Consider the following 22,951-nt stretch of genomic DNA (forward strand, 5'->3'; position numbering starts at 1 on the left):
TTAAATTTAATTTTATTTATTTATTTATACAGCAGTTTCTTATTAGTCATCAATTTTATACACATCAGTGTATACATGTCAATCCCTATCGCCCAGTTCATCACACCACCACCACCGCCCCCCACCTCTTTCCCCCCCGATGTCCATACATTTGTTCTCTACATCTGTGTCTCTATTTCTTCCCTGCAAACCAGTTCATCTGTACCACCTTTCTAGGTTCCACATACATGCGTTAATATGCGATATTTGTTTTTCTCTTTCTGACTTACTTCACTCTGTATGACAGTCTCTAGATCCATCCACATCTCAACAAATGACCCAATTTCATTCCTTTTTATGGCTGAGTAATATTCCATTGTATATATGTACCATATCTTCTTTATCCATTCATCTGTCGATGGGCATTTAGGTTGCTTCCATGACCTGGCTATTGTTAATAGTGCTACAATGAACATTGGGGTGCATGTGCCTTTTTGAACTATGGTTTTCTCTGGGTATATGCCCAGTAGTGGGATTGCTAGATCATATGGTAATTCTATTTTTAGTTTTTTAAGGAACCTCCATACTGTTCTCCATAGTAGCTGTATCAATTTACGTTCCCACCAACAGTGCAAGTGGGTTCCCTTCTCTCCACACCCTCTCCAGCATTTGTTGTTTGTAGATTTTCTGATGATGCCCCTTCTAACTGGTGTGAGGTGATACCTCATTGTAGTTCTGATTTGCATTTCTCTAATAATTAGTGACGTTGAGCAGATTTTCATGTGCTTCTTGGCCAGCTGTATGTCTTCTTTGGAGAAATGTCTATTTAGGTCTTCTGCCCATTTTTGGATTGGGTTGTTTGTTTCTTTAATATTGAGCTGCATGAGCTGTTTATATACTTTGGAGATTAATCCTTTGTCCATTGATTCGTTTGCAAATATTTTCTCCTGTTCTGAGGGTTGTCTTTTCATCTTTATGGTTTCCTTTGCTGTGCAAAAGCTTTGAACTTTCATTAGGTCCCATTTGTTTATTTTTGTTTTTATTTCCAATACTCTAGGAGGTGGGTCAAAAAAGATCTGGCTGTGATTTATGTCAGAGTGTTCGTCCTATGTTTTCCTCTAAGACTTTTATAGTGTCCAGTCTTATATTTAGGTCTCTAATCCAGTTTGAGTTTATTTTTGTGTATGGTGTTAGGGAGTGTACTAATTTAATTCTTTTACAGGTAGCTGTCCAGTTTTCCCAGCACCACTTATTGAAGAGACTGTCTTTTCTCCATTGTATATCCTTGCTTCCTTTGTCATAGATTAGTTGACCACGGGTGCGTGGGTTTATCTCTGGGCTTTCTATCTTGTTCCATTGATCTATGTTTCTGTTTTTGTGTCAGTACCATATTGTCTTGATTACTGTAACTTTGTAGTATAGTTTGAAGTCAGGGAGTCTGCTTCCTCCAGCTCCGTTTTCTTCCCTTAAGATTGCTTTGGCTATTCGGGGTCTTCTGTGTCTCCATACAAATTTTAAGATTTTTGTTCTAGTTCCATAAAAAATTCCATTGGCATTTGATAGGGATTGCATTGAATTTGTAGATTGCTTTGGGTAGTATAGTCATTTTCACAATATTGATTCTTCCAATCCAAGAACATGGTATATATCTGCATCTGTTGGTATCATCTTTAATTTCTTTCATCAGTGTCTTATAGATTTCTGCATACAGGTCTTTTGTCTCCCTAGATAGGTTTATTCCTAGGTATTTTATTCTTTTTGTTGCAGTGGTAAATGGGAGTGTTTCCTTAATTTCTCTTACAGATTTTTCATCATTAGTGTATAGGAATGCAGGAGATTTCTGTGCATTAATTTTGTATCCTGCAACTTTAACAAATTTCATTGATTAGCTCTAGGAGTTTTCTGGTGGCATCTTTAGGATTCTCTATATATAGTATCATGTCATCTGCGAACAGTGACAGTTTTACTTCTTCTTTTCCAATTTGTATTCCTTTTATTTCTTTTTCTTCCCTGATTGCTGTGGCTTGGACTTCTAAAACTATGTTGAATAATAGTGGTGAGAGTGGACATCCTGGTCTTGTTCCTGATCTTAGAGGAAATGCTTTCAGTTTTTCACCATTGAGAATGATGTTTGCTGTGGGTTTGTTGTATATGCCCTTTATTATATTGAGGTAGGTTCCCTCTATGCCCACTTTCTGGAGAGTTTTTATCATAAATGGGTGTTGAATTTTGTCAAAAGTTTTTCTGCATCTATTGAGATGATCATATGATTTTTATTCTTCAGTTTGTTAATATGGTATATCACATTGATTGATTTGCGTATATTGAAGAATCCTTGCATCCCTGGGATAAATCCCACTTGCTCATGGTGTATGATCCTTTTATTGTGTTGTTGGATTCTGTTTGCTAGTATTTTGTTGAGGATTTTTGCATATATATTCATCAGTGATATTGGTCTGTACTTTCTTTTTTTGTAGTATCTTTGTCTGGTTTTGGCATCAGGGTGATGGTGGCCTCATAGAATGAGTTTGGGAGTGTTCCTTCCTCTGCAATTTTTTTGGAAGAGTTTGAGAAGGATGGGTGTTAGCTCTTCCCTAATGTTTGATAGAATTCACCTGTGAAGGCATCCGGACTTGGTCTTTTTTTTGTTGGAAGATTTTTAATCACAGTTTCAATTTCATTACTTGTGGTTGGTCTGTTCATATTTTCTGTTTCTTCCTGGTTCAGTCTTGGAAGGTTATATCTTTCTAAGAATTTGTCCATTTCTTCCAGGTTGTCCAATTTATTGGCATAGAGTTGCTTGTAGTAGTGTCTTAGGATGCTTTGTATTTCTGCAATGTCTGTTGTAACTTCTCCTTTTTCATTTCTAATTTTATTGATTTGAGTCCTCTCCCTCTTTTTCTTCATGAGTTTGGCTAATTGTTTATCAATTTTGTTTATCTTCTCAAAGAACCAGCTTTTAGTTTTATTGAGCTTTGCTATTGTTTTCTTTGTTTCTATTTCATTTATTTCTGCTCTGATCTTTATGATTTCTTTCCTTCTTCTAACTTTGGGTTTTGTTTGTTCTTCTTTGTCTAGTTTCTTTAGGTTTAAGGTTAGATTGTTTATTTGAGATTTTTCTTGTTTCTTGAGGTAGGCTTGTATAGCTATAACTTCCCTCTTAGAACTGCTTTTGCTGTATCCCATAGGTTTTGGATCGTCATGTTTTCATTCTCATTTGTCTCTAGGTATTTGTTGATTTCCTCTTTGATTTCTTCAGTGATCTCTAGGTTATTTAGTAACGTATTGTTTAGCCTCCATGTGTTTGTGTTTTTCACGTTTTTTTTCCCTGTATTTCATTTCTAATCTCAGAGAGTTGTGGTCAGAAAAGACACTTGATATGATTTCAATTTTCTTAAATTTACTGAGGCTTGATTTGTTTTTTGGGTTTTTTTTTTTTCGGTACATGGGCCTCTCACTGTTGTGGCCTCTCCTGTTGCGGAGCACAGGCTCCGGACGCACAGGCTCAGCAGCCATGGCTTACGGGCCCAGCCGCTCCACGGCATGTGGGATCTTCCCGGACTGGGGCACAAACCCATGTCCCTTGCCTCGGCAGGCAGACTCTCAACCACTGCACCACCAGGGAAGCCCAAGGCTTGATTCATGACCCAAGATGTGATCTATCCTGGAGAATGTTCGGTGCACACGTGAGAAGTGTAATCTGCTGTTTTGTATGGAATGTCCTATAAATATCAATTAGATCTATCTGGTCTATTGTGTCATTTAATGCTTCTGTTTCCTTATTTATTTTCATTTTGGATGTTCTATCCATTCGTGTAAGTGAGGTGTTAAAGTCCCCCACTATTATTGTGTTACTGTCGATTTCCTCTTTGGGAGCTGTTAGCAGTTGCCTTATGTATTGAGGTGCTCCTATGTTGGGTGCATGTATATTTATAATTGTTATACCTTCTTCTTGGATTGATCCCTTGGTCATTATGTAGTGTCCTTCCTTGTCTCTTGTAACATTCTTTGTTTTAAAGTCTATTTTATCTGATATGAGTATTGCTACTCCAGCTTTCTTTTGATTTCCATTTGCATGGAATATCTTTTTCCATCCCCTCACTTTCAGTCTGTATGTGTCCCTAGGTCTGAAGTGGGTGTCTTGTAGACAGCATATATATGGGTCTTGTTTTTGTATCCATTCAGCAAGCCTGTGTCTTTTGGTTGGAGCATTAATCCATTCACGTTTAAGGTAATTATTCATATGTATGTTCCTATGACCACTTTCTTAATTGTTTTGTGTTTGTTTTTGTAGGTCCTTTTCTTCTCTTGTGTTTCCCACTTAGAGAAGTTCCTTTAGCATTTGTTGTAGAGCTAATTTGGTGGTGCTGAATTCTCTTAGCTTTTGCTTGTCTGTAAAGCTGTTGATTTCTCCATCGAATCTGAATGAGATCCTTGCCGGGTAGAGTAATCTTGTTGTAGGTTCTTCTCTTTCATCACTTTAAGTATATCATGCCACTCCCTTCTGGCTTGTAGAGTTTCTGCTGAGAAATCAGCTGTTAACCTGATGGGAGTTCCCTTGTATGTTATTTGTCATTTTTCCCTTGCTGCTTTCAATAATTTTTCTTTGTCTTATTTTTTGCCAATTTGATTACTATGTGTCTTGGCATGTTTCTCCTTGGGTTTATCCTGTATGGGACTCTCTGCGCTTCCTGGTCTTGGGTGGCTATTTCCTTTCCCATGTTAGGGAAGTTTTCGACTATAATCTCTTCAAATATTTTCTCAGGTCCTTTCTCTCTCTCTACTCCTTCTGAGACCCCAATAATGTGAATGTTGTTGTGTTTAATGTTGTCCCAGAGGTCTCTTAGGCTATTTTCATTTCTTTTCATTCTTTTTTCTCTATTCTGTTCTGCAGCAGTGAATTCCACCATTCTGTCTTCCAGGTCACTATCCGTTCTTCTGCCTCAGTTATTCTGCTCTTGATTGCTTCTAGTGTTTGTTTCATTTCAGTTATTGTATTGTTCATCTCTGTTTGTTTGTTCTTTAATTCTTCTAGGTCTTTGTTAAACATTTCTTGCATCTTCTCGATCTTTGCCTCCATTTTTTTTCCGCGGTCCTGGATCATCTTCACTATCATTATCGTGAATTCTTTTTCTGGAAGGTTGCCTAACTCCACTTCATTTAGTTGTTATTCTGTGGTTTTATCTTGTTCCTCCATGTGGTACATAGCCCTCTGCCTTGTCATCTTGTCTGTCTTTCTGTGAATGTGGTTTTTGTTCCACAGGCTGCAGGATTATAGTTCTTCTTGCTTCTGCTGTCTGCCCTCTGGTGGATGAGGCTATCTACGAGCACAATCATTTTAATGGGAACGAAATTCAGTCTTTGTAAATGAAAGCTCAATTTCTTCCCCAAAGTAAGTTCCTCAACCTGTAAGCTTTTAATTTACCAGTGTACCCAGCAGTGTTCAGCAAGTTCTCAGTAAAAACCTTCTGAGTGATTTTTTTAAATTTGTTTTGTAATTTTCAAGATTGTAAATGTACAATATTGTCAAGGAAGATTTGCAGATTCTGCTTCTATAAATTGAAAGCAAGGTTGGTGTTTGTCACACTGTTTGTTACACTGTATACTCTTGTATCCATTAAAATACCCTCATAATAATATATTGTTTAAGAAAGGTAAATGAACTTTTTAAATTGTGTAGCAAAGTTTGTTTTCTCCTTCCACAGATAATGCAAAAGCACCTTCAGTCAGACCTATGTCCGATAAATTCCAAATTCTAAACTAGCATGGAATGAGTTTTTGAAGTTTCACTGTGTTTTGATTCCATCCATTTATAAGTTGTATAGTAGATTCATGGTATTTCTTAACAGCTCCAGAAGCCCATAATGTGTAGCAAATACTCTAATTACTTGCAGTGCTATCATAGGCTAACCTTATAAATAATGACTTGAAGAAATGCAAATCTGTTATACCAAAGCAAGGGGTGGCCTCCTCCGAAAGTAAAACAATGCCCTTCCCTGTCCCCAGAGTATTTGCTGTAAAAGAGAAGATAAACATTGTTTTGCAAAAGTAGGATGGCTCCTCCAGGCCATAATAATCACACTAACAATGTTTGACTGTTTGGTCAGTAGCACTATTAACTCTGAAGGCTTCATTTCACACACCACTTGTATTTACTTGACCTACATTTCTGAGTTACTGGCATAATAAAGAATGATATTTTACAAGGACGTTTTTTAGGCTTGAATACCAAGCTTCTTAGTAAGAAGATACAATGAATAGAATTCAACAGGGTGGCAGAAGAGAAGCAATAATAGCTTCTCTTAATAAAGCAATGGAAAGCTTTATAGTTTTCTTCAGACACACCCACACAGCCAAAAGGCTAATGTTAATCATAGCAGTAATACTAAGCCTGTATAGTCCTTTAGAAAATGGATAATAGCATTGGATTGTTTTACTATTATTTATAACAGTCATTTAAAGAGCATTCATGATGTGCCATTCATGATGTTCACTTTAAGTATGTTAGCCTGGGGCTTCCCTGGTGGCGCAGTGGTTGAGAATCCGCCTGCCGATGCAGGGGACACGGGTTCGTGCCCCGGTCCGGGAGGATCCCACATGCCGCGGAGCGGCCGGGCCCGTGAGCCATGGCTGCTGAGCCTGCGCGTCCGGAGCTTGTGCTCCGCAACGGGAGACGCCACAGCAGTGAGAGGCCCGCGTACCACAAAAATTAAATATGTTAGCCTCTTTGATCTTCAAGTGTATACATTTTATCCATCATTGAAAAATAGTGAAACTGAGTCTCATAGCGATTAAGCAGCTTTTCCAGCCACTCAGCTAAAATTAGAGGAGCAAGGAGTCAGAAAGGCAGGGCAAACAGTCCAAATCATAGACGATGTAATTTCTGCTCAGAGAATTTGTTAACTGTCCGATGCATTCCAATGCATTCCCTTTTTATCGTAAATGGGGTTGATATGAAGAGGATGCTTACCGGGCCAACCCATCAGACCTCATGATAAAGACCAAATATCATGTACCTTTCCTTTAAAGATCTAGGTTGTTGAGCTCTACGTTTTCAAAATGGCAACAAAAGGACTAGTTGAGAACTAAACTATGAAATAAAAGCTGTGTGTGTGTGTGTGTGTGCGCGTATGCATATGCATGCACGTTCACATGAGCAAATTATATACACAACCTATATATTGCTGAGGCATAGTCATTGTCTGGATCTCCTGTATTCATTTTGAGGATCCTCTTTCTTTGCTACAAAATCTATGTCAGCAGCATCATTTGCTTAGCTCCTTAGAAACGTAGAATCTCCCCCAGACGTTAGGAATCAGAACCTGCATCTTGAACAAGATTTCCAGGTGATTCACCTGCACATCAGTGTTTGAGAAACACTGTTAACTCACTATGTTCATTTCCTATTGATGTCTGGATCCAGCTGCCCACTTCCTTGAATCTACACAGATACACTTCCTTTACTTTCTTAGCTGGCAACATGAGTCCAGTATTTAAAATTCTGGACTTCCTGCATCAATCATACTGACGTATATTGACTGTCTTCCTTTGCAAGTCCTGTCATTTTCTGTTACATTCTTGCTGAACTACTCTCTTCCAGGATTCAGTAGAACCTCCTTAGAGTCTTATCTTATCTCCACTATTAAATTTCCCCAACTCTTGAGTTAAATGCTATTTGAGTAAACACTGGTTTTCTCTGGGAAACATAGGTTTAAATCCTACGATTTGATGACCAGTCTATGTGTGTTCAATGTGAATACTACTTTTTTTCCTCATAGCCAAGAATGTTACTCAGAGAATGCAGACAAATGTTTCATATGAGCATTTTGACAGTTATTAATTTATTCATCCATCCAAACACTTAACAGTTAATGAGTTTCTACAATGGCACAGAAAAGAGAAGATATATTACAAAATATAATCAAATGCTGACATTTATTTTAAAAAGAATGTCAACAATTTTGAACATTTAGTTTGACAAAATTGAAAGAAAAGGGACAAATGACAAAATACAGAAAGAAGAGAAATTAAACTCTCAGTGTATAGTTTTATTTTTTAAGTGATACTTCTAATCCAATATCAGTAAGTTATTTTGCTTAGATATCAGCTCTAATGTTGTTTCCCAACATGATTTTATGCTACTGGCATCTAGGATTTTGAGGACAGTGGACTCTGAATATTTATGCATGTGTTTTCAAATATGGATATCCCTTTGCAAGCATATTATTCGCATATATTGTCACATATTTGTACACAAAATGAGGTGAAATCAGGAAAGGAAGGGAAAGTGGATTTTTCAGACTAAACCCAGCAGAGTGGAATGGAGGATGACATTAGTCTACCTTCATTAGGCTCCAGAAGTCCTGGAAACAACTGAGACCAGTTGTAATTGAGCTAATAGTTCAGTCTGACTTGAAGTTAGGTGTGTCTTAGGTCACTAGAGCTGTGGGCACAGCCCTGTCCGATCTGTGGTGGCAGATGTGACAGGGCCCATGCCAATAGGAAAAGGACATTTAGAGGGAGGTACAGCTTCTTGCCTGGACACTTCATCTGGGCTGCAGGATGATGGAGTCCAAGGTCTTTTGGCTCTTTCTAATTTAATCACCTCTCTTTAGCATAAGTCCTTATGCTGGAATCCCATACACACAGCACAATAAGGATGGGGAGAGAAGAGAAGTCCTCATTCAAATGTGCCGTGTCATGAGTCAATGGTAGAAGTTACCTGTGGCTTCCTTATCAAAGTATTGGCTTGTCTTTGGTCAGCAGCAATGATAAAGGAAAACGTTGTGTTCTGTTTCTCTCGCTCATTTTCCCTTCTTATAATCCTAGTGTTAGATAAGAATCTCCAATTGGTCCACGTTTGGGGTTGATTCGTATCACTTTGATCATGTTTTCAGTATCATATCTGTTGCAATTACTGCATTTTTTTTTAGGCTTTTAACCTGAACTTGTTAATAAATAGAGCTCTCCTGCTGCTAGGACACAGAATTCATCAATAGCTCTTCCCTGATGGGGCTCTTTCTATTTCTAATCACTTGAGTGAAGGACGATGAGTTAAGATATTCTACCACATTTTAAACTCTTTTTAAAAAGGGATTAGATTTCAGTATAAAAAAGTGTTGACATTTCCTAATCTAAGTGAGATACTTGGGTATTTTTCCTAGTATTTACTCTACTTTTCTGTATATTTGAAATACTTTATAATTTAAATATATACATTACACTTATAAAACAATAAAAGAATTATTTAGGTCATATGACCAGATGGTCTACTTTTAGGGTTGGTTTAATATAACTGTGTGATTATGTCTTCGAGCCATGGCCTGGCTTTCCTGATGTGTGATAACCTCTTTTTCTTAGAGCTGGTAGAAATTTTCTCGCTGTCTCACTGGCCCTGATTATGTGTGAGGTACCCAGGGAGTGTGCTATGAGCTGATCAGCACAGGTTACCTCAGCCAACCACTGTGGCAAGAGAATGGGATTGCCTTGATAGGGTTAGATATAGACGATCCAACCCATTAATTCACCCATCTCATAAAATGAGAGAAGGAAAGGCTTTTGAGGAGGCAACACACACCCACCATCTTCTCTGCTGAAGCTTCATCCTTCTGTGGCTGTTGGACAGATTCTCCCACCATGTACCATCTGGCTCTCACAGCTAGAGTTTGGAAAACAATGCTACCTGATCAGTGATTTTGGTGTTAACCTCTTTCAAATCAATTATAATTGGTCAACTTCTCCCCATACTCATTTTAATTAATTGCATTTATCTAAATTTCCAGTCTGCACACTAGAAAGAGTTTACCTGCTTTCCAGGTCCTATTAGACATGTCATCAAAGCACAGCACATTGAGTGATATGCCTGAAGGCAATTAGACAAATGCATTGTTATGAGCAGTGACCAATGCCCCTAAATTTTCACTTACTTCTGAACACAGAAAAATTGCAATTATTCTAAATTTTCCGCTTTATGATGACAGACTGTGTTGATACAGTTGAAACACCTGTACTATGGTGTGACAAAAAAAAAAAAACAAGAGCTTGTTTTGAAAGCAGTCTGTTTCCTTGGGTTTCCCAGCTGTACCAAAGCTGGTTCTGTGACTCTGAGCTGGTCAACCTCATTGGCTTGCCTGCATGCATGAACTCCAGTATTTGGTTTGACCTTGAACTGACAGTTTAAACTCTGCTTTTTACCTGCTCCATACTGTGTATTTTAAGCCTTGTAAGATTTGGAGGTATCTTAATCAAACCTTTACCATAAATCAGCCATAAAAATAAGCAGTGGCAGATGTGCCTAGGGACTAAAAGAAATCAAGTCAACTAAATGAGAATCAAGCCGTGTATCTAAAGGGATGTTATTACATTCTGCCCCTTTTCATTTGGTTTGACAGGAATATCCAAATAGAGACTGAGTAAATTTGCTAGAGACAGATGTTCAAATTCCCTTAGCCTGGCCTTCCCTGGGGCAGCCACAAGCCCTTGTGATGGAATTGCCTTGGGTACCAGTGGCTGAAATTAATATGTGATTTTGAGGCAGAAGTTAGAGAAAATGTTTGTGAGCCTGGCATTGAAAACAGTTAAGATTTTATTAAACCTGATGATGGAAATATTAAATCTAATACAGAGAGGGTGCTTGGTCTGTTCCCAGGAGCACTTTGATGTTGGCAATGTAAATGCCTCCCTTCTTAATTGATGTTGATGAGAGAAAATCTGTATTTGTCCAGCTGATAAAAGCGGCCAGGAGTTTATCAGGGGAATAATCAACTTACAAAAGTAGGCAATACTGTATGCTTTTAAAGATTTAACTTGCCTGGTAGAAATATGAATTAATATGTGAAAGTATATTCTACCTCAGGGGTTGGCAATCTACAGCCTGCAGGCCAACTCTGTTTGACACCTCCCCTTGTAAATACAGTTTAATTGGGACAGAGCCCCACCCCTTTGTTTGCACATGGCGGACTTTGCACTGCAAGGACAGATTTGGGTATTTGTGATGAAGGATCATGTCACCACAAAGCCTAAAAAATTTAGTATCTGGCCCTTTACAGAAAAAGTACACTGAAACTTGGTCCATAGCAACCTCTTTCAGAAAGACAAATACCATGTGATATCACTTATATGTGGAATCTAAAATATGATACAAATGAATTTATCTATGAAACAGAAACAGACTCACAGACAGAGAACAGACTTGTGGGTGCCAAGGGGGTGGGGGTGGGCAGGGATGGAGTGGGAGTTTGGGGTTAGCAGATGCAAATTATTATATAGAGAATGGATAGGCAATGAGGTCCTACTGTATAGAACAGGGAACTGTATTCAATATCCTGTGATAAATCATAACGGAAAAGAATATATATATATATGTATAACTGAATCAATTTGCTCTACAGAAGAAATTAACACAAGGTTGTAAATCAACTATACTTCAATACAACAAATTAAAAAAAATAACAACCTCTTTCAGAAATGCATAAAAGACTGTACTTCTGTAGTTGTTAATGTGCTATTTCAACATTCATCTTAATTTCATGATAATTTTTTACCCAGAGGAGAGTAAACTCTCTTACTAAAAACACTCTATTACTAAAGTTTCTGAGTCCCAAAAAGTGAGTTCCAAGTTTTTTTTTTTTCCTCTTCTTTTTTGAGTTGTGATACTTTTTCAAGTCAAACTCTGTCTAAAATGATTTCCCCATTTCAGCAGGATGCGGAGCGTGACATCCGCCGTGTCCCGGGGAAGTGCGGCATGCATAATGTATGAATCTTCGGGAAGATCTGAGCCCTTGAATACGTAATTACACTTTGGGCTTAAAATGGAAAGTACCACGTTTGGAAGCAACTCAAAGTTTCCCAAAATATTTGTTTGCAGTTCTAATTTCAATAATTAACATACGGATTAAAACATTTTTCTTATCTTCCAACTCCAGCAGTGAGGTCAGCACCTCATAACTACAGGGGAAAAAAAAGAAAAATGCCTTTAGAACTTCCAGAGTCAGAGCCAGCAATAATGTTGTTTCAGCGCCAGGCCCTGTGCAGGGAGAGCTCCGCAGGCCGCTGAATTGATGGGCCTGCACCTTGACGTGGCCTGAGACATGCTGTTTTGTCTCCTTTTTTTCCTGAATGTCCTATTCAGTGGGCCTCTGTGGAGAACAAAGCGAGGAAAAGCAGAATGTTCTTTACATCTCCGTGAACATAAAATGGGCAACTCTATTCCTCCCTTTATTGTTTACCCATCTTTTTCTATTTCTTTCTTCCCAGACCCAACTACTTAAGAGGAAAGATCAATCCACACATGTATAGCCCCTGACTCTCCAGCTTCTGGGTTTTCCACAGGCTGTGTTTGTTCCTAGCTTTCTTCTGGAAGCAAAAGTAAATCTACAGGCAGAGTGTAAAGTATGGTTTTGCTGAGAGAAGTTCTTTGAGCTTCTGGGATCCCTTGGAGCAGAAAGGCTCAGTTGCTGTTTTGTGGTTTTCATCTCTTACCTGTGTTTCCTTACTGTTTACAGAAATCATCAATTCTAGTTCCAGGTGGTATTGCTGCTGAAAAGACTCCCTTCCTCAAATGTGAGGTTTGAAAGTTGAGGTGTACCTTTTCTCCTGTGCCATACGCAGGGGTGATGTCTGCCATGGCTGGTGTTCTGGCTTCCTGATAGCAAGTCAGATTCTAGATCTCTTGACATAAAGCAGAGCTCACCAAAAGTGGGGTAGACAATCAAGAAAAGCAGGAACCGGGTGGCGTTTACAGCTTGGCCCTTCTGTTGGATCAGTGGTCACGCTGAAGCCCTCTGCCTTGCCTGTGTGTTAGAGGGACACCATGGCTGGAAGCTGGATTAATGACACAAACCATGAATGCCACCCAGTTCAGTGCAGGACATAGAACTAGGAAGCTGGGGGGCATGTCTATCTACCTATTTGTGTGAACATCTTAATTTTTACCAAAGGATCTACTGTGTAAATAACCCTTCCTTATGGCCCATGTTAGAACATTTGAAGCTGCCTCCTTACCTGAACCCCTCTCAGACTTGTCTCTCCTGAGTTTTATTTGGATTTTATGCCCTTGGTATTTTTTAAAAAATTTATTGAAGTATAGTTGGTTTACAATGTTTCAGGTGTACAGCAAAGGGATTCATTTATATCTATCTATCTATATATATATGTGAATATATACATACTTTTTCAGATTCTTTTCCATTATTGGTTATTACAAGGTATTGTATATAGTTCCCTGTGCTATACAGTAGGTCCTGTTGTTTATCTATTTTATACATAGTAGTGTGTATCTGTTAATCCCAAATTCCCAATTTATCTCTCTTTCCCCTTTAGTAACCATACTTTTGTTTTCTGTCTGTGGATCTATTTCTGTTTTGTAAATAAGTTCATTTATATTATATTTTTAGTTTCCACATACAAGTGATAGCACATGATATTTCTCTGACTTAGTAAGATAATCTCTAGGTCCACCCATGTTGCTGCAAATAGCATTATTTAATTATTTTTTATGGCTGAGTAGTATTCCAGTGTGTGTGTGTGTGTGTGTGTGTGTGTGTGTGTGTACCACATCTTCTTTATCCATTCATCTGTAGATGGACATTCAGGTTGCTTCCATGTCTTGATTATTGTAAATAGTGATGCTATGAATATTGGGGTGCATGTATCTTTTTGAATTAGAGTTTTCATCTTTGTCAGATGTATGCCCAGGAGTGGGACTGCCGGATCATATGGTAACTCTATTTTTGGTTTTTCAAGGAACCTCTATACCCTTGGCATTTTTTAAGGTCTCTGAGATAAATAGTCATTTGGATTTAATTTCTACTTTTCTTTTATTGTTTTTTTTTTGTTTGCGGTATGTGGGCCTCTCACTGTTGTGGCCTCTCCTGTTGCGGAGCACAGGCTCCAGACGTACAGGCTCAGTGGCCATGGCTCACGGGCCCAGCCGCTCCACAGCACGTGGGATCTTCCCAGACCGGGGCACGAACCCGTGTCCCCTGCATCGGCAGGCGGATTCTCAACCACTGCGCCACCAGGGAAGCCCTCTAGTTTTCTTTTAAAACTTTTAAAATTACATTTTAAGGCCACTGCCTTGCCTTTGTTCCATGGCTGTTTATTAAGTTCCTATCTGCTGGTTATTTTCCACTTACCCCTCGGCTCCGTTCCTGTTCTTCTCTGCCGGGTGCTGTGCCCTTGGAGGTTGACCTCCAGCCTGAATTGCTGGGCTCCATTGACCTTGGCTTTCCATGGCTGGGCCAGTGGGTCACATCAGCGGGAGACTCAAGGCAGGAGACAACAGAGGCCAGGGCATGTATCTTCTGCTCCCTCCTGCTTCCCGCTGTGTGACTGGGGCCATTCCCTTTCCCACCAGGACTGCAGTTCCTGCGGGGCAACCCCCACCATGGTCTCGGCTCTCCCTGAGCCCCTGGACCTCTTTAGCCTCCCCGCTTCCTCTTGGGGCCTCAGGATTATAAGGACTTCTCAGAGTTGCTGATTCTGCGTGCTCCAAATCCCTTGTCGATTTCCCTTCACACCTCCCTATGTACTCTCTACAAAAAAAAAAAAGAAGAAGAAACCAAAAAACACAAAACCTACTATTATATTTGAGTCAGATTCTATTTTCTGTTGGGACCTGAACCACACAACTTACTACATGCTAGGAAATGTAATAGCTGGGGATGCAGTGTGACTAAGACATCAAAAACCCCTGCCCTAATCGGGGAAAACAACAATAAAAATATAGAAGTAAATAAATAACTCAATATATAATATGTCAGTGGTGCTATGAAGTGATGTAAAAAGGATCAAGGGAAGGGGGAGAGCTGGTGAGGGTTGAGATCAGGTTCTTACAGTTTTAAATACAGTGATTAGGGAAGGTCTGGATAAGAAAGACACGTTAATTATATTTCTGCTATAAATGGTACTCTTCTTAGGTGGCGTCAGGTAGAAAGTGTGAAGGCTACCTACTTACCTTAGCTCCACTTGGAATTTCTCTCTTGAGTTTTATTTTGATTTTTTGTCTGTGATTTTTGCTTTTAAGGTTTCTGATATAGTCCCTTGGAATCAATGTCTAAATTTCCTTTGAAACCATCTTTTAAGGACATTGCCTAGCATTTGTTCAAAAGTTCTTTACTTTGAACACCTATGAGCAGGCTGTTCCTCATCTGTCTTCTCAGAGGTACAAGGGCAAGAGGAGAAATTTGCAGTAATCTGGGCAAAAAGATGATGGTGGCTTGGACTGGGTGGCGGTGGTGGAAGGAATGAGACATGGTCAGATCCTGAATTTGTTTTGACTGTAGAACCAACTGAATTCCTGATGGGTTTATATGTGGTGTGTGAAAAAAAAAAATTAGGGGAAAAAAACCCTCCAAGATGTCTTGCCTGAGCAGCTGAAAGGATGGAACAGACTGCAATTAGAGCAGATTTTGAAAGGAAGAGCTGGAGTTTCCCACTGACTTTGATATTCAAGTGGAGATGCCCCAGAGGTAATTGAGTTCGATGTTCACAGGAGGGGTCCGGAAAGAAGATAAAAATTTGAGAATGTTACTTAAAACCAAGGAACTAAATGACAGGGAGAATGAAGGCATGTAGAGAAGTAGAGGGGTCCTTGGAAATAACCCTGGATACTCCCTTGTCTACACTTCAGTTGTTGAAACACAGCCATCAGAAAGGGCTGTGAAGAAATGATCAGTGAGAGAGGAAGAAAATGAGGAGAGTTTGATGTCAACCACAGCTATAAAATACCTTGTATGAATAATTTCTCTTGGAGATTGTAGCAAGAAACAATTTACCCATGATGAGCATTTTGTAACTTCTACTCATCTACTTATGCTTCAACTAATAGGACTCTTAAAACCAGATTATACACACATACACTATATATATGTATATACATAAACATGTCTACACACACACCTACCATAATTCACATAGTATATTCGATGTATGTGTGTGTGAAGATAGACTGATTTCATCCAGTCCTGTGTTTGGTAGTATATTTTTATTAGCTACCTCCTCCCAAAACCTTTGGCAAAATGTAAATAAACTGAATTAACATCACCATATATTAGAGTTATCTCCACGACTCATTATTAGAAAGACTCAAACATGATCTAGATCAGTATGTCCTTCAAGCATACTTACATTCAATCGAAATTTACATAAGTTATTACTTCAAGTTTATTCTAAAAACAAGGTCTCATTCTCTATGACTTGCACAAATGGTTAAGAAAAAGCCTTTGGGGGTTGACTAAATGGCAGTTCTGTAAGTAGAAGGGCTGCAGGTCTGTATTGGTCTATAACTCATTTGGACCACTTTTCTGGATACGTGTGGGAAGGAAGAAAACTAGAAAAGGTTATTTCAATGGACTGTGATTAATGCAGTGATTCTAATTTCCTGCCAAAAACAGGAAAGAAATGAAATCCAGACTCACAGGATTAAAACAGGAAATAACAGGAAAGGCTCTAGTTGCACAGAGGGCAAATGACAAGGAGCCTATAATACCGTATCTTCATGAAGAAGCACCACTTCTAAGAGTCTGTGTAGAGCATGCATCTTGTCGTACGCCACACTGTGATTAGTTCCCTGGGTGGTGCAGATGTAATCTCAGCTTGAGCAGGGCAGTGTGCAGTGCCAAAGAGTGCAATTTTTCATCAACGAAAACATTCTGAAGGGAAGGAAAACGCGTTATTCTGAGCCACTATGTAAGGGCTAGATTGCAAGCAAATTCTTAGAGAAAGTAACAATATGCTAAGTTACTTTCCAGGATGGGTATGGGAATGGGTTTGGGGAGTCAGAATGTGACTATTGACAACCACATTGCTCATTTATTAAAAGACCTAGAATACTCAATAGTCTGTAATGGCCTATATGGGAAAAAAATCTAAAACAGAGTGGAAATATGTATATGTATAACTGATCACTTTGCTGTACACGTGAAACTAACCCAACGTTGGAAGTCAACTATACTCCAATAAAATTTTTTTAAAAATAAAAATTTCAAATTAAAAAGAAAAAGATCTGGAAGCCATTGAGAAAGGCTCGATGAGAACTCTGGTGGGTGGAGTATGGACATGGCAAAAATCATGGCGTCTCCAACAATTTGCCTCTGAAACAAAATGGATATTGCAATGTATGCAGTACCACTTCCAGAGCCATTTTCTCCTGTCCTCTGTTTCTCACTCCATTGGCCAGGAGTACACTGCCAAATGAGTTGCCAAGGAATGATTTGATGAGGTTATACGATGAGTAGTGTTTAAAGGAAAATTAGGAAGTAAGCTTGAAAACTATATGGCAGCATGCCTAAAACTTACTTATTCTGCCCAGCTTCACCTTCAGCTCCTGCCACTGTCTTCAGGGACAGATGAGCTGCACAGAGGCAGTGGACTCTCTTGCTTTGGTCCAGGTATATGGGGAGGACGACAGTCAAATCAGGCTGTCGAGGGGGAATGCTAGATGTGATTGCCAGCCAATCAGATCTTCTGGCATGGCATAGGCACCCAATGCTTGTTGACGAATGTGTAGATCTGATTAATGAATGATTACAGTTTTCACTTTACTCCCCTACTCTGTTATCATTTCTTAGTTTGCCCCATCACTCCCTTGCCCAATAACATTAATGAATTCACTTTGTTATTAGTTCATTCATCCAGTTAGTGGGTCAGTTACTTAATGCATCAATCAACAAATACTCATTAACAGCCTATTAAATGCTAAGAGGTATGCTAGGTTCTTGGAATGGAAAAACCGTAGTCATGATTTAGGGGATGCTTGGTAAGTAAAGGAGCCAGAGAAGTAAATAGTAATTCTCAACAACAAAGAAAGGGGCTGGTACACGTACAGAGAAATGTCAGAAGAGCAGGACGCAGTACATATTTCAGGACTCACTGCAAAATGGAAATGTATGTTCCCTTGTTGAAAAATTAAGAATTTCAAGTTGGCTATAGCAGAGCATTAACCAAGTGCAAAGCCTTTCTAGGCATGGAACTCTATGCTGCCTCTGAGGTTGCATGCCCACGGAGCTGTCCCGCATGAGGACTGTCTGATTATCTCTGTGTAGAATATTTCTGGAAGGCTTTTGGAAGAAGTGGCATAGGAACTCTATTTTTAGAGAAGAATTGGAGTTTGCTTGGCAAGGTTGGGATAGGATGTAAATAAATAAAGAGATGGACCTTTTACATTTCTTTTCAACTGTAAAGAGGCGAATGTTGTGGCCAGGAAATAATTGGTTCAGAAGTTGATTGAAGAAAGAGAATGGAGTGGGCAGACTTGAACATAGAAAAGTAGATAAGAAGCAGGTCATGACTGTCCTTGCGGCCATGCTAAGGAACATGGGTGTCTTCCTTCTATTTATTTTATTGAGGTAATTTACCACAAAATGCACAAATCTTAAGTGCACATTACTAGGACTTTTTATATTGCATATAACAATTTTACCACCACTTGCATACAAGTATAGAATATTTTGTCATCCTAGAATGTTCCCTGTGTTTCTTTCCAGTCAATAGCCCAATCCCTCATAATCCCTGTTTTGATTTCTATCACTATTCTTTCGTTTTGCCTTTCTTAAATTCATGTAAATGGAATTGTACAGTACATACTCTTCCTTTTGTTTTGCACCTTTAGATTTTAACGAATGACTTCACAGCCAATTTTTCAGTTAATCCTCACAGCAATACTGTGAAGAAATTATTTTTGGTCCTCCTTTGTACAGGGGAGGGAATTAACACTCATAGTTACAAAATAACATGTCATGTCACATGGTTAACAAGTAATAAAATCAAGGCTCGAAATCCATTCTTCCAACTCTAAGCTAAATTTCCCTTCCTTTTTTTTACAACTGCCTATTTGGGCATTTATAACTGATAAAATAACATAACGGAACTTAAGAAAACACAAATTTTGAAAAATTAAAGTTTAAAGCACTTGAAAACTTTAGCATTTTCATTAACAATGATAATGATTTTGATAATCATTATGCTACAAATATGAAAGTGGATTGACTTTCCAAACATAAGATTTCTGAGCTAACAGAGATGGCCACCTTTTTTCTTCAAAACAATGTTTTTAAACCACCAAAAAGAAAAGAGATCGTTAAAAAAGTCAGATATAGTTTTCTAGACCTTTCTTTTTTTTTTTTTAACTCTCCTGTCACTGAAAAGAACTGTAGGAATTTCTTACCAACAATAAGAAAAATTTCATCTCCTTAAGTAGGTGTCTGTAACTTCAGTGACACCTAATTTTAACATATTTGCTGGGTTTTAAAAACACTACTCTGAGTATATCCTTTGGTTGATTAGTTTTGTCACAAACCACTTTCAATTTCTTTGGAAGTATTATTTTTAAAATGTATGCAGAACTTTAATTGGCTTTGACCACTGGGGAAGGAAATTTAGAAATAGGTACAAACAGATTTTGCATTAGTATGAGGAGGGAATGAATATAAGAAATTAAAACCAAATTTAGAGGTCCCACAATACTCCTGAACATTTCCTCATGACTTTATCAGGGACTTGAGGGGGGAACAGTTTCTCTTGGGATACAGTTTCCTCCAGATCTTATCATCTTTCAATAACCTAACCCAGGCTCTAATCCCTTTTCCATTAAGGTTCGATTATTTCGCACTGACCTTGATCCCTTGAAATAGTTCCTCATTTCATAACTTTTCATTTTATCCACCATTTGATTCTTAGTCGGTTCTTAGTAAACACAGCACCATCTTGTCCTAAATGCCTGTGTAGAAATAATAGAACCTACTATTGCTCAGCTCAAGACAGTAATTACCACCTAATCTTACCCTATTGAGAATCGCAACATTTCTTCAGAATTCTTCTGAGAAAATAAACCCCTTTAAAATCAACCATTTAGTGTGATATTCATTTTGTTTCTGACTTTGATGCCTCAAAAGTAAAAGCAGTGTAGAAATCAATTAAGCTACACGTCTAGAGGTGACAGTTTTCAAACGAATACTGTCCATTACAGTCACTTAGGGAAGCTCTTTTATGAATAAGACCTAGGAATGGTGTTGGAAATGTCCTAAGGGAAACTACTATGCAATTAATTGAACTTGCTGAAATTTCGACATTCTCTAAATTGTTTTGCAGTTAAAGTTTCCTTAGAGATGTACAGCCAACTGAGAGACATATGGCATACAGCATGCATCCTGTAGCTTTAGGAAACAATAAATTCACGTTGGAAAATCGAGCAATTTTTTGGTGTTCAGCAACACCAAAATGTCTTTTAAACACGAATGCTTATAAAAACGACTTTGTATTCATTATTGACTCATCCACCAATCCAAAAAAATATGTTCTGAGAGTCTACCAGACACAGTTCTAGGTAATGGAGAGAAATAAAAATAAAAAACAAGAAAGGTGGGCTTCCCTGGTGGCGCAGTGGTTGAGAGTCCGCCTGCCGATGCAGGGGACACGGGTTCGTGCCCCGGTCTGGGAAGATCCCACATGCCGCGGAGCGGCTGGGCCCGTGAGCCATGGCCACTGAGCCTGCGCGTCCGGAGCCTGTGCTCCACAACAGGGGAGGCCACAACAGTGAGAGGCCCGTGTACAGCAAAAAAAAAAAACAACCAAAAAAAAAAACAAGAAAGATTTTGATTGTGCTGTCATGAAACATATTAAAAGAGGGAAAGGGCAACAGTAGCAGACAGTGACAAATGGTGGGAAGTGCAACAGAGCAATAAGACAAGCAGTGTTTACAGGGACTGCTTGAGGTTGTGTGAATAACCAGGGGACAAAGGCCCATGTAGGAATGAACTTGTTATGTTTGAGAAACAGAGGGCTGTCTATATCTGGAACCCAGAAATGGAGAGAAGGAGAAATGAGAGAGGAGAGAGTGACGGGCTTCAGAATTGAAGAGTTTGCATTTTATTCTAATTGCAGTGGGCACATATAAGAGGGTTTTAAAGGAATATGGAGATTTTTTTTTAAAATCTGATTTTCATTACCAAAAATATCACTTAGGCTTGCTGCTGTCAGGAGAGTGGATTGTAGGAGGCATGTGGTACTGATGAAGAGCTGTTTGAGCCCTGGTCTTCAGGCCGGGGATGCTACCCCTGGGGGGGTAGTCATTCTAAAGAGTACCTGTGGCATGAATTGTTATAAGGGGATCAATTTACAACTCTTCGGCTTTCAGATGTGCTCTTTTCTAAGATTGGCCTTCCTGAAAATACTCTATGCATGTTCTACTTTCTCACCTCCCCTTTCACAATTTATAAAAGAAAGTTTCACCTCTTACCCATCCAAAAATCTACTACTGTGTATAGCCCTGCTAAAACCCTCTAGGACACCAAACTGTGGGACCGATTAGAAGTATTGGTTTTGGTACTGAAAACGTACCAAATGGGATAACAAATTCTTTTGCAAATCAGGTAATTTCCAATTCTTCACTTTAACAAGGTTGTTGAAAATATTTTTTGAAAGATCACAGTGTGATTGCTGGCCCATAGAGAGCTCCAGTATTTCAGTAATATTGCCGTAACAAAACTTCCTTTATCCATCTACTTATGCAAGTGAATAGAATACTCAGCTCTAACAATCTATAAACACATAAAAAAAGAAAAAAGGAAGAGAATTGATGCTGAAGTCTATGTCCTTTATTTTAGTCATTTTTCTTTTTTGCCTAGCCATTTTTTTATATTTTATTTTATTTATTTTTTATATAGCAGGTTCTTATTAGTTATATGTCATTCTTAATGTTTGTAAAATGTGTTATTTTATGTTCTTTTAATCAGCTATTAATAATAATCACAAGAGATTTTTAACACATGGAGTTTTATGATCACAGATTTTCTTTGTTGCTTTTTATGCTGCTTAGCATTGCTTTAGGTGAATGTGACACAAGTGGTTTATCCATTAGCTGTTTAAGGACACATGGAAGAGTTCTAGTTTTTAGTATTTTAGATGAAGGTTCTGTGAACATTCATGTACAAGTGTTTTTGTGGGAAAATGTTTTCATTTCTCTTGTGTTAGATGCTTAGGAGTGGAATTGTTGAGTCATATGTTGAATGTATAATTAACTTTAAAAGAAGTTGCCAAACCAAAGTGGTCATACATTTTACACTCTTACCAGCAAAGTGTTACAGTTCTGACTGATCTACATCCAATAATACTAGATGTTTTTCAGAACTTTTAATTTAGCCATTCTAGTAGAGTGGTGCTTGTATCTCACTGCAGTTTTAATTTGCATTTTCATGATGGCTAATAATACTGATAATCTCTTCATGTGGCTATCTGTCTACTTTCTTTTGTGAAGTATGTGTTAAAATATTTGATCATTTTTAAAAATGGGTCACTTTTCTTTTTATTATTGAGCTCTAAGTTTCTTTATAAATTTTGGATAAAAGTCCTTTTTAGGTATATGTAATAGAAATCTTTTCTTCCACTCTGTGGCTTGCTTTTCATTTTCTTAAGGAGAAATTTTGAAAACCAGATAATTTTAAATTAAATAAAATCCAATTTATCTTTTTCTTTCGTCTATCTAAGAAATCTTTGCTTAACCAAAAGACATAAAAATATCTCCCTTTTTTCCTTCTAGAAATTTAAAAAAGTTTTTTTCATGCATAGGTCTTTGATACATTTGAGTTTAATTTTGTGTATGGTGCAAAATAGGCATCAAGGCTTATTTATTTCCCATATATTTTCCTATTAAATAGCATTGGCATGTTGAAATTTAATTGACCATTTATGTGTTGATCTGTTTCTGCACTCTCTACTTGCTCCCATTACCCTATATATCTACATTTTTGTCCAAATACCACATTTTCTTCATCAATGTAGCTTTACAATATGTGTAAGTCCCTCAACTTTGTTCTGATTTTTCAAAATTTTTTCACTAATCTATGTTCTTTGCATCTCTACATAATTTTTGGAAATAGATTGTCAATTTCTACAAGGAGGCAGGCATGGATTTTCAATGGGGTGACACTGAATGTACAGATCACTTCTGGGAGAATTTCATTTTAACAATACTGAG

General features: G+C 38.2%; 1 protein-coding gene across 2 annotated transcripts in view; it reads left to right on the forward strand.

The window, feature by feature from the left end:
* ZNF385D (zinc finger protein 385D) overlaps window positions 1-22,951 on the forward strand; it is a 941,851-nt gene that overhangs the window by 470,605 nt on the left and 448,295 nt on the right. The gene's annotated exons all lie outside the window — the stretch shown is intronic.

This window comes from Lagenorhynchus albirostris, chromosome 5 (genome assembly GCF_949774975.1).
Source record: "Lagenorhynchus albirostris chromosome 5, mLagAlb1.1, whole genome shotgun sequence".
NCBI classification, from domain to species: domain Eukaryota; kingdom Metazoa; phylum Chordata; class Mammalia; order Artiodactyla; family Delphinidae; genus Lagenorhynchus; species Lagenorhynchus albirostris.